The following is a 14,083-nucleotide window of genomic DNA, read 5'->3' on the forward strand; positions in this document are numbered from 1 at the left end:
TCATAAGGTTTTCAATGGCAACTTTTTCAGAAGCAGACTGCCAGATCCTTCTGCCTAGTCTGCCTTCATCTGGAAGCTCCAATGAAACCCATCCATCATGGATGACCCAGCTGGTATTTGAAATACTGGTGGCATTGCTTCCAGCATCACAGCAACACACAAGCCACCACAGTACGACAAACTGACAGACATGTGGTGGAAGAGAGTATTAGTTTTACCAAATCCTCAACAATGGTCTTATTACTTTCCTTTAATCTTTGCTAATTGGATTGGCAAAAAATTGTAGTCTATTGTATTTTACATTTTATGTTTTTATGTGTTTATTAGCCATTTTTATTTCTTTGCTTAAACATCTTCTTTTTATTTGTGACCATCCTAGCTCATTGCATAGTGTCTGGGGTCGGAAAAGCTTGCAAGCGGCCATCCAGGGTACAACAGCTGATCTCTATTCACCTGGAGCAACAGAAGAGTCAGGAATATGGGGAGGAAATCAAATGTGTTGTCTCCATGAACAACTGCCCCCTTTGCTATGAGACCAGAAGAACTAGCTGGTGCCTGGCTACCATTACTGAACATTTTGATCAAAGATTTTATGGAAGAATTGTGATCAAAAGTGGGCAAATGCAAAACAGAACTTCAAATTCTCATGGAATCCAGAATTTCTGGAGCCATGGAAGCTGGATTAACCCCTGAAACTACTGTCCTAAAATAATCTTTAAACCTTACACCTTAAACCAAAAATACCCCTGAAGTCTTCTTAAAATCAAACAATATTTTAGCTTAACTAGTAAAGAATGTCTGCCTTGAGCACTGTGCTCTTTTAAGATCTATCTATATAGGATCAAATGGACAACACCAACTCGAAAGATTAGAAAGGAAACTTACCAGGCAGTCAGTTTATGTTAATGGGGTAGGAACAACTCAGAAAAGGAGGGTAAGAATGTTTGCACAACTCAAAGAATGCAATCAATGTCACTGAATTGTACATGTAGAAATTGTTGAATTGGTGTATGTTCTGCTGTGTATATTCTCAACGACAACAACAAAAATAAAATAAATTATAAAAAAAATAGTGCATATGACAAAAAGCAAATATATTAAAACAGCAAATTGGGAAAAATTTTCTACATATATGACAAAGTGTTAGTGAAGTTAATATATAAAGAAACATTTTCTTATTCATATATCTTCATATTTTCTTATTCTAACAGCATCTCTGTCTTTGTTGCAGGGATGTGTCGTTGGTCAAAGAGCACCGACATCACACAATAAGTCTTTAGGCTGGGGATCATCGTCACTCTACAGATGAGGAAATGCAGATGGAAAGAGGATCACAAAGTCCCCAGGTTTACACTGTGAATCAATGACAAGACATTCTCTCCTTCATAGTATACTTCCAGGCAAAGTACTTCTGTATTTTGGCTTTCAGTACGAGAAGCTTACATCAAGTTCTTTATGTCAAGCAAGTGGCTTTATAGGGTTCTTTGACCATTTAGCTAAAAAGGCATTAAAAAAATCTGTTGGGGCTGTCCTGTGAGAGAGGCTGAGCATTTACAAAGCTCCCTTAGCCCACATGTGTTGTGTATGGATGTGTTAGGGTGTCTATATTTACACTGACACATATGCATACAACACCCACAAAATCCCCCTTGAAAAAAGTACCAAAGCGGTTTCTAGTAGGTGACATATAGAAACATATAGTTTATTGTTTATATATATATACAGGCACATACTCAACAACCCATTGCTGTTGAGTCGATTCCTACTCATATCTATCCTATAAGACAGAGGAGAACTGCCCCATAGGGTTTCTAAGTTTCTAATCTTTACGGAAGCAGACTGCCACATCTTTCTCCCACTGAGTGGCTGGTGGGTTTGAACCACAGACCTTTTGGTTAGCAGCCCAGCACTTAACCACTGCGCCACCAGGGCTCCTCAGATATATCTATAGCTACATCTACGTCTATGTCTATGTCTGTCTGTCTGGCTGTCTATCTATCTATCTATCTAATCTCCCAACTAGGGGAAAATGAAAGAATTTAAGTTGATACTAAGCTTTTGAAAGTTGGGAACAACAGCCATACGTTTGTTCAACATTCCATGGTCCCTGTTATTTGCACAGGTAACTTGTCTAGTACGGTTAGACTAAACGCACACACCATAGTCACTGTTGACATGCTAATAAGCTAGACATCAATATGATGAACTCCAGCCTGAAAATTTCTTGAATGTAAAGCTTTGGGTTTTGCACTACTAAGCCGTTTCCTATTGTATTAATGTTTTAAAATTCAGAATCTTATACTTTTCATTAAGTTTAATGTAAGAAATATATACTTTAAGAAAAATTTCCACTTTGGCATGATTTTGTTGAAGAAAACGTCAGGGGCATCATATCCAGAGGGATTTAAAAACAGCATGAAAGTAAAACTAGAAGTATGTTTTTAGAAAAAATTGCTCCCTGTGACAGAGACATGTTTCTACCTATGCCAATTGTATCAGGAAATAAGTTTCCCCTTCATTCTCCCAAAAGCCCCCAAGGAATAAGATCTTCTATTCAGTAGGGAATGGAACTAAAAAAAAAACCCAAACCTGTTGCTGTCAAGTCGATTCTGACTCATGGCGACCCTATAGGACAGAGTAGAACTTCCCCATAGGGCTTCCAAGGAGCGGTTGGTGAATTTGAACTGCTGACCTTTTGATTAGCAGCCAAACTCTTAACCACTACATCACCAAGGAATGGAAAGATAAAGTCACTCTTTGACTTCTGATATTCTATTTTTTTGGTGTACCTGCCATCACTAGTTTGACAAATTATTTGCCAATTGAGGGTTTACCTTTCCCCAGTTGCTGCCATTCTTGAGAAAGCAAAAAGCCTATGAGTCTGGGCATAAACCTGCAAAAAAATCCCAGTTTTTCCAAAGAAAAAAGTCACAAGATACTTAATAAAATGCTTAGTGGGCTGTTTTTCTAGCTAGAGTCTTTTAAAATACCCCCTATTAGCCACGGAACACAGACTAATAAGGAGGAGGTAGAAAATTGACCACGAAGGGGAATGAGAAAATTCATTGTGTGATGGAAAGTATGTGTGTGAGATAAACTTTGTTCAGACATGAGTTATGGTGCTGTTGGCAATGAGTTCAATGTTAGTGAATCAACAATATTTATATTAAAGAAGGTGTCTTTAAACAGAAACACACAAAAACAATTGTGAAGAGGCTCACAGAAACCTAACCCTGTGGTCCCCCTAGGAGCAATAGTTCAGTATTCCCTAAATCAGTGTTTGCTGTGAAGTTCTAGAACATAGTGGGATACCTGTTCAAATCTTTTGCCCATTTTTCTCAAAGAGCAGACATTTAAAATTTTGATCAAGTCAAATTTATCATTTTTTATGGTAGTGATTTTTATGTTTTATCTAAGAAATCTTTGCCTTCACTCCAAAGTTGTAAAGATTTTTTGCTATATTTCCTTTAAAAGTGTTTTAGTTTTCACTTTTATATTTGGATGAATGATTCATTCAGAGTTAATTTTCACATATAGTGTGATGTGGTATGAGTTAAGGGCCAAGGCTCAGTGTTGTCCATGTTGTTGTTGTGAAGTGCCGTCGAGTTGGTTCCTACTCATAGCAGCGCTATGTACAACAGAATAAAACACTGCCCGGTCCTGTGCCATCCTCACAATCGTCGCTATGTTTGAGCCTATTGTTGCAGCCACTGTGTCAACACATCTACTTGAGGGTCTTCCTCTTTTTCACTGACTCTCTACTTTACCAAGCATGATGTCCTTCTCCGGGGACTAATTCCTCCCTATAATAAGTCCAAAGTACTGAGGCAAAGTCTCGCCATCCTTCCTTCTAAGGAGCATTCTGGCTGTACTTCTTCCAAGACAGATTTGTTCATTCTTCTGGCAGTCCATGGTATATTCAATATTCTTCTCCAACACCATAATTCAAAGGCATCAATTCTTCTATCTTCCTTATTCATTGCCCAGCTTTCTCATGCACATGAGGTGACTGAAAATAACACGGCTTGGATTAGGCACACCTTAGTCCTCAAAGTGATAGCTTTGCTTTTTAACACTTTAAAGAGGTCTTTTGCAGCAGATTTGCCCAATGCAATGCGTCTTTTGATTTCTTGACTGCTGCTTCCATGGGTGTTGATTGTGGATCCAAGTCAAATGAAAACCTTGACAACTTCAATCTTTTCTCCATTTATCATCATGTTGCTTACTAGTCCAGTTGTGAGGATTTTTGTTTTCTTTATGTTGAGGTGTAATCCGTACTGAAGGCTGTAGTCTTTGCTCTTCATCAGTAGAATGGCTAAAATTAAAAAGACTGACAATCCCAAATGTTGATGAGATTGTGGAGCAAATGGGACTTGCATACATTGCTGGTAGTAGTATAAAATGGTATGATTTACCCACTTTGGAAAACAGTTTAGCACCTTTTTATAGTGTTAAACATACATTTTACATAAAACCCAGCAATTCCTATGCTACATTTTTCCCAAGAGAAAAATATGTCCATAAAATAACTTGTATTCAAATGTTCACAGCAAATTAATTAATAGTAGCCCCAAACTGGCAAAAACCCAGGTATCCACCAGTAAGTAAATAGGTAAACAAATTATGGTATCCGTACTATGGAATACTACTTAATGAAAAGGAAGAAACTGTTGATACACACGATGTGAATGTTAAAAATATGAATCTTAAAAACATCATACTGAGTGAGAGAAGCCAGAACAAAAGAATATTTATATGACTCCATTTATATGAAATTCTAGAACAGGCAAACCTAATCTGTAATGACAAAAACAGATCAGACCATAAGGAGGGGTTAGAAAATTGACCACAAAGGGAAATGAGAGAACTTATCATTGTATGATGGCACTATTCCATATTCTGTATCTTAATTGTGTTGGTGGCCATATTTGCAATTAGTATAGGTGGAAGTAAGCAATTTTCTTTCTCAGGCAAGTAGATAAAAGCCAGTTTCCTAAATTCTAATAAAAGCAACAAGAGATTGCTCGTAAGAAATGCTTCCATTTTCTTCTAAATGCTTGGCTTTCTGCAACGGTATTGATTTATCCCCCGACATTTTCAACGAGGTGCCTGAAGAATGGCCACTGAAGGATTCACCAATGTGAAGCTGCAGGGTTTGTGTATGGTCTTCCTAGGTGCTTTTGCAGACACTCTGAATCATGCTGTAATATTCTGGCATGATGGCAATGCTCTCAGAAATCTTCAGGTCTTTTTTCTTTGCCTCCCTTGGCTTCTCATCAGCTCCAAGTCTGAGATTCCTGCTTTTGTGTTTAATCCAACTCCTGTGTCCAAAGCGACATGGGGAGTGACAGCTTGTCACCAAATCCAAGCCCATTGAAAATTCCCATTGACTGGTTTCAATTTCACCTTTCTTCAGCTCAGAAGTATTTTGATTCATTCCTTTCTGATGCCCCCAGCACAGTCCATGCAGCAGTGGGTGTACCAGCTACCCTTTCCCTTCTTACTTCTCCTCTTTTTTAAAATAATGTTTTATTGTGTTTTTGTGAAGGTTTACACGGTAAGTTAGGTTCCCATTTGACAATTTCCAGGCTAATTGACCAATGACATTAGTTACGTCTTTCACATTGTGTCAGCATTCTCTTTAATTGTGTTCTGGTTGTTCGGTTTCCGGTAATCTAGTTTCCCTGCCCCCTTATCTCCTCACCTTTGCTGTGGATTACATGTTGACCTTTTGGATTCATACAGATGGTTTTTCACTAGAGCACTGATCTAACTGGTAATGTCCTTTATTTTGTGCGTCACTCTGCTTTTCTGCTAAAAGGTGGCCTCAGGGGATAGTTTTGGGGAGATATAAAGAGTGTCTCGGGGTGATAGTCTCAGGGAGTCCGCTGATCTCAGCTGGTCCAGTTAGTTTGGCCTTTTTTAAAACTCTGAGCTTTGTTCTGTATTTTTCCCCCCTTCTAACAAGGATCATCTGTTATTGCCCTGATCAGACTGGTCAGCGGTGGTAGCCAGGCACCATCTATTTCTTCTAGTCTCAGGGTAGTTGAGGCCGTGTAGACTATCCAACTTGTAGATTTGTTTCCTCTCTGAGATTTTGGTTACCTTCTTACTATTTTGCTCTTGATGAGTAGAGACCAATAGTTATATCGTAGATGGCCACTCATAAGCTTTTAAGACCCCGGATGTTACTCACTTCACTAGAATGCAGAACACGAACCTTGTGAACTATATTATGCCAACAGACTGAGTCCTATGGTCCTAAGCTTTCAACCCCAGAAAATCAAACTTGGAAGGTGTTTGGTTATGTCTGAGGAGTACCTGTAGTTGGGTCTTCAAGAAATATATGTGCCTGTCCACATGTGCATATATGTACTTCTATTGGTTCTCACATATGTAGACACCTGTACCTACCCGTATACCTATATGCCTATACCCATCCATATGTGATCCTAGACCCTTTTTTTGGCTTTGTTGGAATTGTTGCCCTCTTATATATGTCAAATTCTTTAGTACAAACATCCTTTTCTCATGAGCGCTTCTCAGCAACATCATGTACTTTGGTCGTGCTGTGCTCATTACACCCACATTCGCTGCCACTCTTCCCATCCCCAAAAATAGCAAATATCTATGATCTAGAAGTGTGCTTCTCCCTCCCTCCCTTTCTCACCCTGGTAATCACCAATGAACATTGGTCTCTTTATATATGTCTATTCTTGTCTTCTTATATAACCAGGATCCTGCCATATTTGTCCTTATGTGCTTGACTTATTTCACTTAGCATTATGCCCTCCAGGTCCATTCATGTTATAAAATGTTTGACGGATTCATCATTATTCTTTATGGCTGCATAGTATTCCATTGTATGTATGTACCACATTTTGTTTATCCATTCATCCTTCCATGGGCACTTCAATTGTTTCCATTTTTTGCTGGTATAAATAATGCTGCAATGAACATAGGTGGGCATATGTCTGTTTGTGTCACTATTTTTAGGTCTTCAGGATATATTCCTAGGAGTGGGATTACTGGGTAGTAGGGTAGCTTTTTGGAGGAAGCACCTTACCGTTTTCCATAGTGGCTACACCATTTTACAGTCCATCAGCAACGGATAAGGGTTCCAATATCCCCACATCCTCACCAGCATTCGTTGTTGTCTTTTTTTTCTTTTTTAATCAATTACACTTTAGCCAGGGTGAGATAGTATCTCATTGTAGTTTTGACTTGTGTCTCTATAATGGCTAATGATCGTGAGCATCTTTTCATGTGTTGGTTGGCTGCTTGGATGTCCTTTATGCTGAAGTTTCTGTTCATGTCCTTTGCTCATTTTTTAATTAAGCTGTTCGTCTTTTTGTTGTTGTGTTGTTGAAATTTTCTATAAATTTCAGAGATTAGACCTTTATCAAATATGTCATTCCTGAAGATTTTTTCCCAGTCTGTAAGTTCTCTTTTTATTCTTTTGATAGTCTTTTGATGAGCATAAGTTTTTAATTTTTATGAGATCCCATTTATCTATTTTGTCTTCTTCTATTCGTGCGTTTGTTGTTATGTTTTTCTATTTTTACGAAAGATTAGTTCCCATAGTTTTCTCCCAGGAATTTTATAGTTTTATGTTTAAGACTTGGTTCTTTGATCCATTTTGAGTTAGTTTTTGTGTATGGTGTGAAGTATGGGTCTTGTTTCATTTTCTTCAAGTGGATATCCAGTTTTGCCAGCATCACTTATTAAAGAGACTGTTTCTGCCCCATTGAATGGACTTCGACTACTTGTCAAAAATCATTTGTCCATAGATGGCTGGATTTATTACTGAGTTCTCAATTCTATTCCACTGGTCTATGTGTCTGTTGCTGAATGAATACCAGACTGTTCTGATTACAGTGGCTGTATAGTATGTTTTGATATCAGGGAGTGTGAGGTCCTCCTCTGTTCTTGTTCTTTTATATTGTTTTATACTCTAGGCTTCTTTCCTTTTTGTAGGAAGTTAGTCATTAGTTTTTGCATTTCAGTAAAGAATGTTGTTGGGATTTGTATCAGAATTGTATTGTATCTGTAGATCTCTTTAGGTAAAATTGACATTTTCACTATGTTAAGTCTTCCAATCCATGAGCATGGAATGTCCTTCCATTTATGTAGGTCTCTTTTAGTCTGTGATATGCAGATCACACAACCTTGCTAGCTGAAAGCAAAGAGGACTTGAAACACTTACCGATGAAAATTAAAGACTACAGCCTTCAGTATGGATTACACCTCAACATAAAGAAAACAAAAATCCTCACAACTTGACCAATAAGCAACATCATGATAAGCAGAGACAAGATTGGAGTTGTCAAGGATTTCATTTTACTTGGATCCACAATCAACCCCCATGGAAGCAGCAGTCAAGAAATCAAATGAAGTATTGCCTTGGGCAAATCGGCTGCAAAAGACCTCTTTAAAGTGTTAAAAAAAAAAACAAAGGTGTCACCTTGGGGACTAAGCTATGCCTGGCCCAAGCCATGGTATTTTCAGTCACCTCATATGCATGCTATAGATGGACAATGAATAAGGAAGACAGAAGAAGAATTGATGCCTTTGAATTATGGTGTTGGTGAAGAATACTGAATATACCATGGACCGCCATAAGAACGAACAAATCTGTCTTGGAAGAAGTACAGCCAGAATGCTCCTTAGAAGCAAGGGTGGCGAAACTTCATCTCACGTACTTTGGACATATTATTAGGAGGGACCAGTCCCTCAAAAAGGACATCATGCTCGGTAAAGTGGAGGGTCAGCGAAAAAGAGGAGGACCCTTGGTGAGATGGATTGACACAGTGGCTGCTACAATGCGCTCAAGCCCAGCAACGATTGTGAGGATGGCGCATGACCGGGCAGTGTTTCGTTCTGTTGTACGTAGAGTTGCTATGAGTTGGAACCGACTCAAAGGCACCTAACAACAACAACTTTTAGTCTCTTGTAGTAGTGTTTTATAATTTTCATTATATAAGTCCTTAATGTTCCTGGTTATGTTGAGTCCTAGGTATTCGCTGGTTTTGGGAGCTATTGTAAACAGCATTGTTTTCTTGATTTCTTTTTTGGAATGCTCCTTGTTAGTGTAAAGGAATCCAACTGATTTTTGTGTGTTGATCTTCTTCCCTGCAACATTGCTGAATTCTTCTATTAGTTCCAGCAGTTTTCTTATAGAAACTTTAGGGTCTTCTGTGTATAGGATAATGTCATCTGTGAACAGAGGTAGTTTTACTTCTTCCTTTCTGATTTGGATACCTTTCATTTCTCTTTCTTGCCTTATTGCTCTGGCTAGGACTTCCAGTACAATGTTGAATAAGAGAAGTAATGAGCATCCTTGTCTGGTTCCTGTTCTCAAGGGGAAGGCTCTCAGTCTTTCTCCATTGAGTATAATGTTGGCTATTGGTTTTGCATACATGCCCTTGATTGCACTGAGAAATTTTCCTTCTATTCCTATTTTGCTAAGGGTTTTTATCAGGAAAAGGTGTTGAATTTTATCAAATGTCTTTTCTTCATCAATTGAGATGATCATATGGTTCTTTTCCTTTGTTTTATTTGTGTAGTGGATTACATTGCTTGATTTTCTAATGTTGAACTACCCTTGTAGTCCTGGTATGAATCCCACTTGATCATGGTGTATGATTTTTTTGTATGTTGTTGAATTCTGCCCATAACTCCTCTTTATGCCTGTGGCTTTGCTTCAAATGTTACTGAGAATTGAATGTGACTCCCTCAATTAGTGTTGTTTGTATCTTCTTTTTTTTTTTGTGCTCTGCAGTTCCAGCTCTGCCAGCACCCTAACCCTGGATAGATACTCCCCTTCTTTGTGTTCACTCCTGGTGCCGTAGTTGCCAATGGGCTCTGCTAATCATCAAGGCCTTTACCTGCTCCCCCATTCTTTTTTTTTTTCAATAAATACATATGTAACAAATGGAACCCTGTTAGTGCAGTGGTTAAGAGCTCAGCTAATTGAGAGGTCAGTGGTTCTAACCCACCAGTTTCTCTGCAGGAGAAAGATGTGGCAGTGTGTTTCTGTAAAGATCACAGCCTTGGAAACCCTCTGGGGCAGTTCTACTCTGTCCTATAGGTCACTATGAGTCACAATCAACTCCACGGCAACGACATCGTATGTATATGATCATTTGCCATATCAACATTCTTCTTGTGTACAATTCAGTGACAGGAGTTATTTTTATCATGTTGTTCAACCATTACCATTATCCATTTCCAATTTTTCCCATCACCCTGAACAGAAAGCTCATTGTCTTCTAAACAATGAGTCCCGCTTTTTCCTTCCTGCCTGCCTGTCCCTGGTGATCACTAATGAATTTTGATCTCTAAACACTTGGCTATCCTAGATATTTCATGTAACTGGGATCATATAATATTTGTCCTTTTCTTACTGACTTATTTCACTCAGCGTGACATTTTCATGGTTCATCCATGTTGTATCATGCATCAGGACTTCTTTTTTTATTTATGGCTGAGTAATGTCCCATTGTATGTATGTACTACATTTTGTTTATCCATTCATCTGCTGATGGACATTTAGACTGTTTCTACCTTTTGGCTATTGCTTCACCCCTTTTTAAAAATCTTATTTCATATAAAGCTATTCCAAATTTTCTATGCATGCCACTGCCCAATTTACCCTTAACCGATATCCTCACCTCATGACTCACTGTAGCTGAGGCCATCATATGGGATGTTCCATACTTCCTTTACTACCAGCTCAAAAAGTCGCCCATCTGCTCTTACTTCCTTGGCTACTGTCCCCAAGGAAGAACTACAGTATCTTTTTCCCCAGTAAGATTAGTCTGTGATCTTGACCCTGTTCTTTTCTGTATCCTCAGACATTTGCCCCATCAATTACCTTTCACTTGCCTTCCATCCTTTGCTCACGACTGGCTCTTTTCCATCTACAAACCTAATCAGGTCCCCCCAGTGTTAAAAAAGTACCCTCCCTCAAACTCTACGATCTCCCTGTGATCAACTATGACTGTCAAACATTTGTCCAAACAGCCTTCCCTTCACCTCCAAACTTCCTTTTGTAAGTCAGTAACTTTAATAATTTAATAAATTCCACAAAAATCATACATATCCATTGTGAGAAAAAAAATTGGGTAATACAGGAAACTTAAAGAATAAAATGGAAATGATCCACAAAACCACCATGAAGAAATAACACCTCGAATCCCACAGTGTTATATTCAGTTTTGCAGCCTGCCTTTTTCCTTGCAGGGTTGCATTGCCTGACTGTGTTGAGGGCTTTTGATTTTTGGTAAAAGAAAAAGCTATTTAGCCTTGGACCATGCCCACATGGTTGCCCACTGTGTGACCTAGAGTTTACCAAGATATTATGAAATCCATCTTGGAACCGATTGAGGACCATGTTCTCAGTGTTGATATTGTAAAACCAAATAATAGCCCAAGAGAAACTGACAACCCATTTTTAGTCAACTAGAGGCTGACATAGCATTTACTGTTCTTGGACAAAATTTCCAAATTCTCACACCATAAACCCTTGGTTAAACTTTTTGTTCTAAGTGACTTGAGCATATTTTATTAAAGGAACACAGCTTTCCTGGCAAGCAATACACTCAGTTTTAATTGTGGATTACTCAGGCAGACATTGTTTCTGTCTTGTGACATTGTCAAACTGCCTTTATTTTTTCCATTTGGAAGTTGGAGTGACCAAGTGTGAAAATTTCAGTTTTAAAATACAAATGTTTATGAAATATGCATGTGGCTAACCAAATACAGTCAGAGGGATGAAGTGAGTCTGAAGATGAGAACTTGCTGCCCCTGCAGACCACATACCCTGTGTCAGGGTTGCTCTCATGCCTGGCCCCTGGGTATGTAGCAGCTTGAAGGGAGCTTCCAGGTAGGATTTGACTTTTTCATCTGCGCACCCAGGAGTGGATTACTATCGGCTGGCGCTACCAACCGAATACTTTCTCCATTACTTAGCTTTACAATCTTTACTTTGTCTCTTTCCCTGAGTAATTATACTCCAAGGCCTGCTTAAACACAAGCCAATATAGACCTTAGAATTCACACAACACACACAACACCTTGAGATAATAAATGTCATTTCTCTATTTGCAACTTTGTCGGTTAGCCTTCAGTTTGTAGATGCTTATTAGTGACTGCTTTATGAAACCCTGATCGTGACTTCTAAGAGATTGTACCGATACTTGATGAGCCTAGTTTGCCTACCCACAAATAATATATAAGTGGGAGTTCCACTGCACCCAGCATTACTCATTAGGTGACCCAAAGGGGCAGTAAAGCATAGCAATTAAGAGCATAGACACGGAGCCAGACTACTGGTTTGGAGCGTGGCTCCGTCACTTACTAGCCACGTGACCCTGGTTAGGTTACGTAACTTTCTGTGCCTCCCTTTCCTCATCTGTAAAACGGAGATAAAATAGTACCTACTAATGTTGAGTTGTTGCAAGGATTAAATGGCTGGCCTAAGAAAGCACTTAGACCGGTGCTATATAATTGTGCTTAGTAGGTGCTATATACACATTAAGTCTGTGCCCGTTGATAGCTGAAAATGGTTTCTGCTGTGGATTTCTTTGATAATTAATGATGTCGAACTTTCTTCACACGCTTTTGATCATTTTTCTTCCTTGTGAAACATCTGTTCAAGTCGTTGGCCATTTTTTTTTTTTTTAATATAGAAAACAAAACTCGGACATTTATTCACAACTCAAACATAAGGCAGGTAAAGGGTGAGAGATTAAATATAAACGCAGCAAGTTCTACCCCAACCCAATTTCTCCAGGCCGCATGGTCAAATGAAACCTTGACAGAGACCACTTGGACAACAGAGGACCCGTCAGCGCCGCCTCCAGTGTGGACTCTTGCTGCGTCTTCGGCCACCTCTCCTCTTGCTCTTGGGCGGACCCCGAACAAAACACCAGTCGACGCTGATGGGCTGTCCCATCAAATCCTGGCCATTGAGTCCCTCCATGGCAGCCTGGGCCTCCTTATATGTCTCATACTCTACTACAGTATACCCCTTGAGGTATCCTGTACGCCTATCTAGGTTAAGGTGGATATTTGTTATTTCTCCATATTCTGCGAATTTGTCATGGATGTCTTCTTCAGTGGCTTCCTCGTGAACTCCAGTGACGAAGAGAATCCAGCCTTCAACAGAGCGCTGTGGTCCGGGTTCATCGCCATCCTGCTCCACGCTGTCGTAATCTTCACGCATCCACGCTCGGGATCCCTCTACCGAGCCAAAGCCACGGCCCTTCCGTTTCTTTGCTTTTTCTTTCAATTTGTGGATGCTCTCGTCCCCATCCTCATCCATGGCGAAATCTTCGCCCCCAGCCTCATAAACATCCAGCACGTCTGCCATCCTGCCTTCGTTCTAGCTCTCATCTGAGCTGCCAAGGCTCTAGGCACCTCAGGTAACTGTCGCGGAGGGGAAAGATCGCCAGTTAAGTTGACCAATCAAAAGCCAACTCTGAGTCCCTTTCCCGGCGCAGTGAAAATACGCAAATGGAGGCGGTCCTAAGTCCGGAAGATGAAGGAAGTGATCCGGTAGCCATCTTAGGCAGGTCGTCAGGCGACTGCAGCCATGTTGTGAGGGTCAAACTATGGAGTAGGCGAAGTAAGTGGCTCATCGCTAAGGCCACGGAGGAGAGTGCAGACAGTGTAGTCTGGCCTAATTTCTTTATTAGAGGATTGCTTTCCATCCTATCTAGGAAAGGGAGGTAGAAGAAAACTTCTAGGTCTGTACGTTGTTATGAGGCGCAGCGTGATATCTCTGGACAGAAGCTGCCCCTTTGGTTTCTTGTATCTACTTGACTAAGAAGCACATTCTTCACAAGTATCACTTTATGTCCCACAGTCCAGTCCAATCCCTGTTTGAAGAGTTGGCCTTGGAAATTGTTTTAGTTCTGGGATGATAGTCCAGGGGCCATGCTTTCTGGGGCACCTCCAGTCTCGATCAGACCATTAAGTCTGGTCTTCTTACTAGAATTTGAGTTCTGCATCCCATCGTTCTACTGCTCCATCAGGGATCCTCTGTTGTGTTCCCTGTCAGGACGTTCATTGGTGGTAG

The 14,083-nt window shown here is 39.8% G+C and overlaps 1 pseudogene; it reads right to left on the minus strand.

The window, feature by feature from the left end:
- Positions 1-12,850: 12,850 nt before the first annotated feature.
- On the minus strand, positions 12,851-13,424 carry LOC101360124 (RNA-binding protein 8A pseudogene; annotated as a pseudogene).
- Between the last annotated feature and the right edge of the window lie 659 nt (positions 13,425-14,083).

This window comes from Trichechus manatus, unplaced genomic scaffold (assembly GCF_000243295.1).
Source record: "Trichechus manatus latirostris isolate Lorelei unplaced genomic scaffold, TriManLat1.0 scaffold00012, whole genome shotgun sequence".
Lineage (NCBI taxonomy): Eukaryota > Metazoa > Chordata > Mammalia > Sirenia > Trichechidae > Trichechus > Trichechus manatus.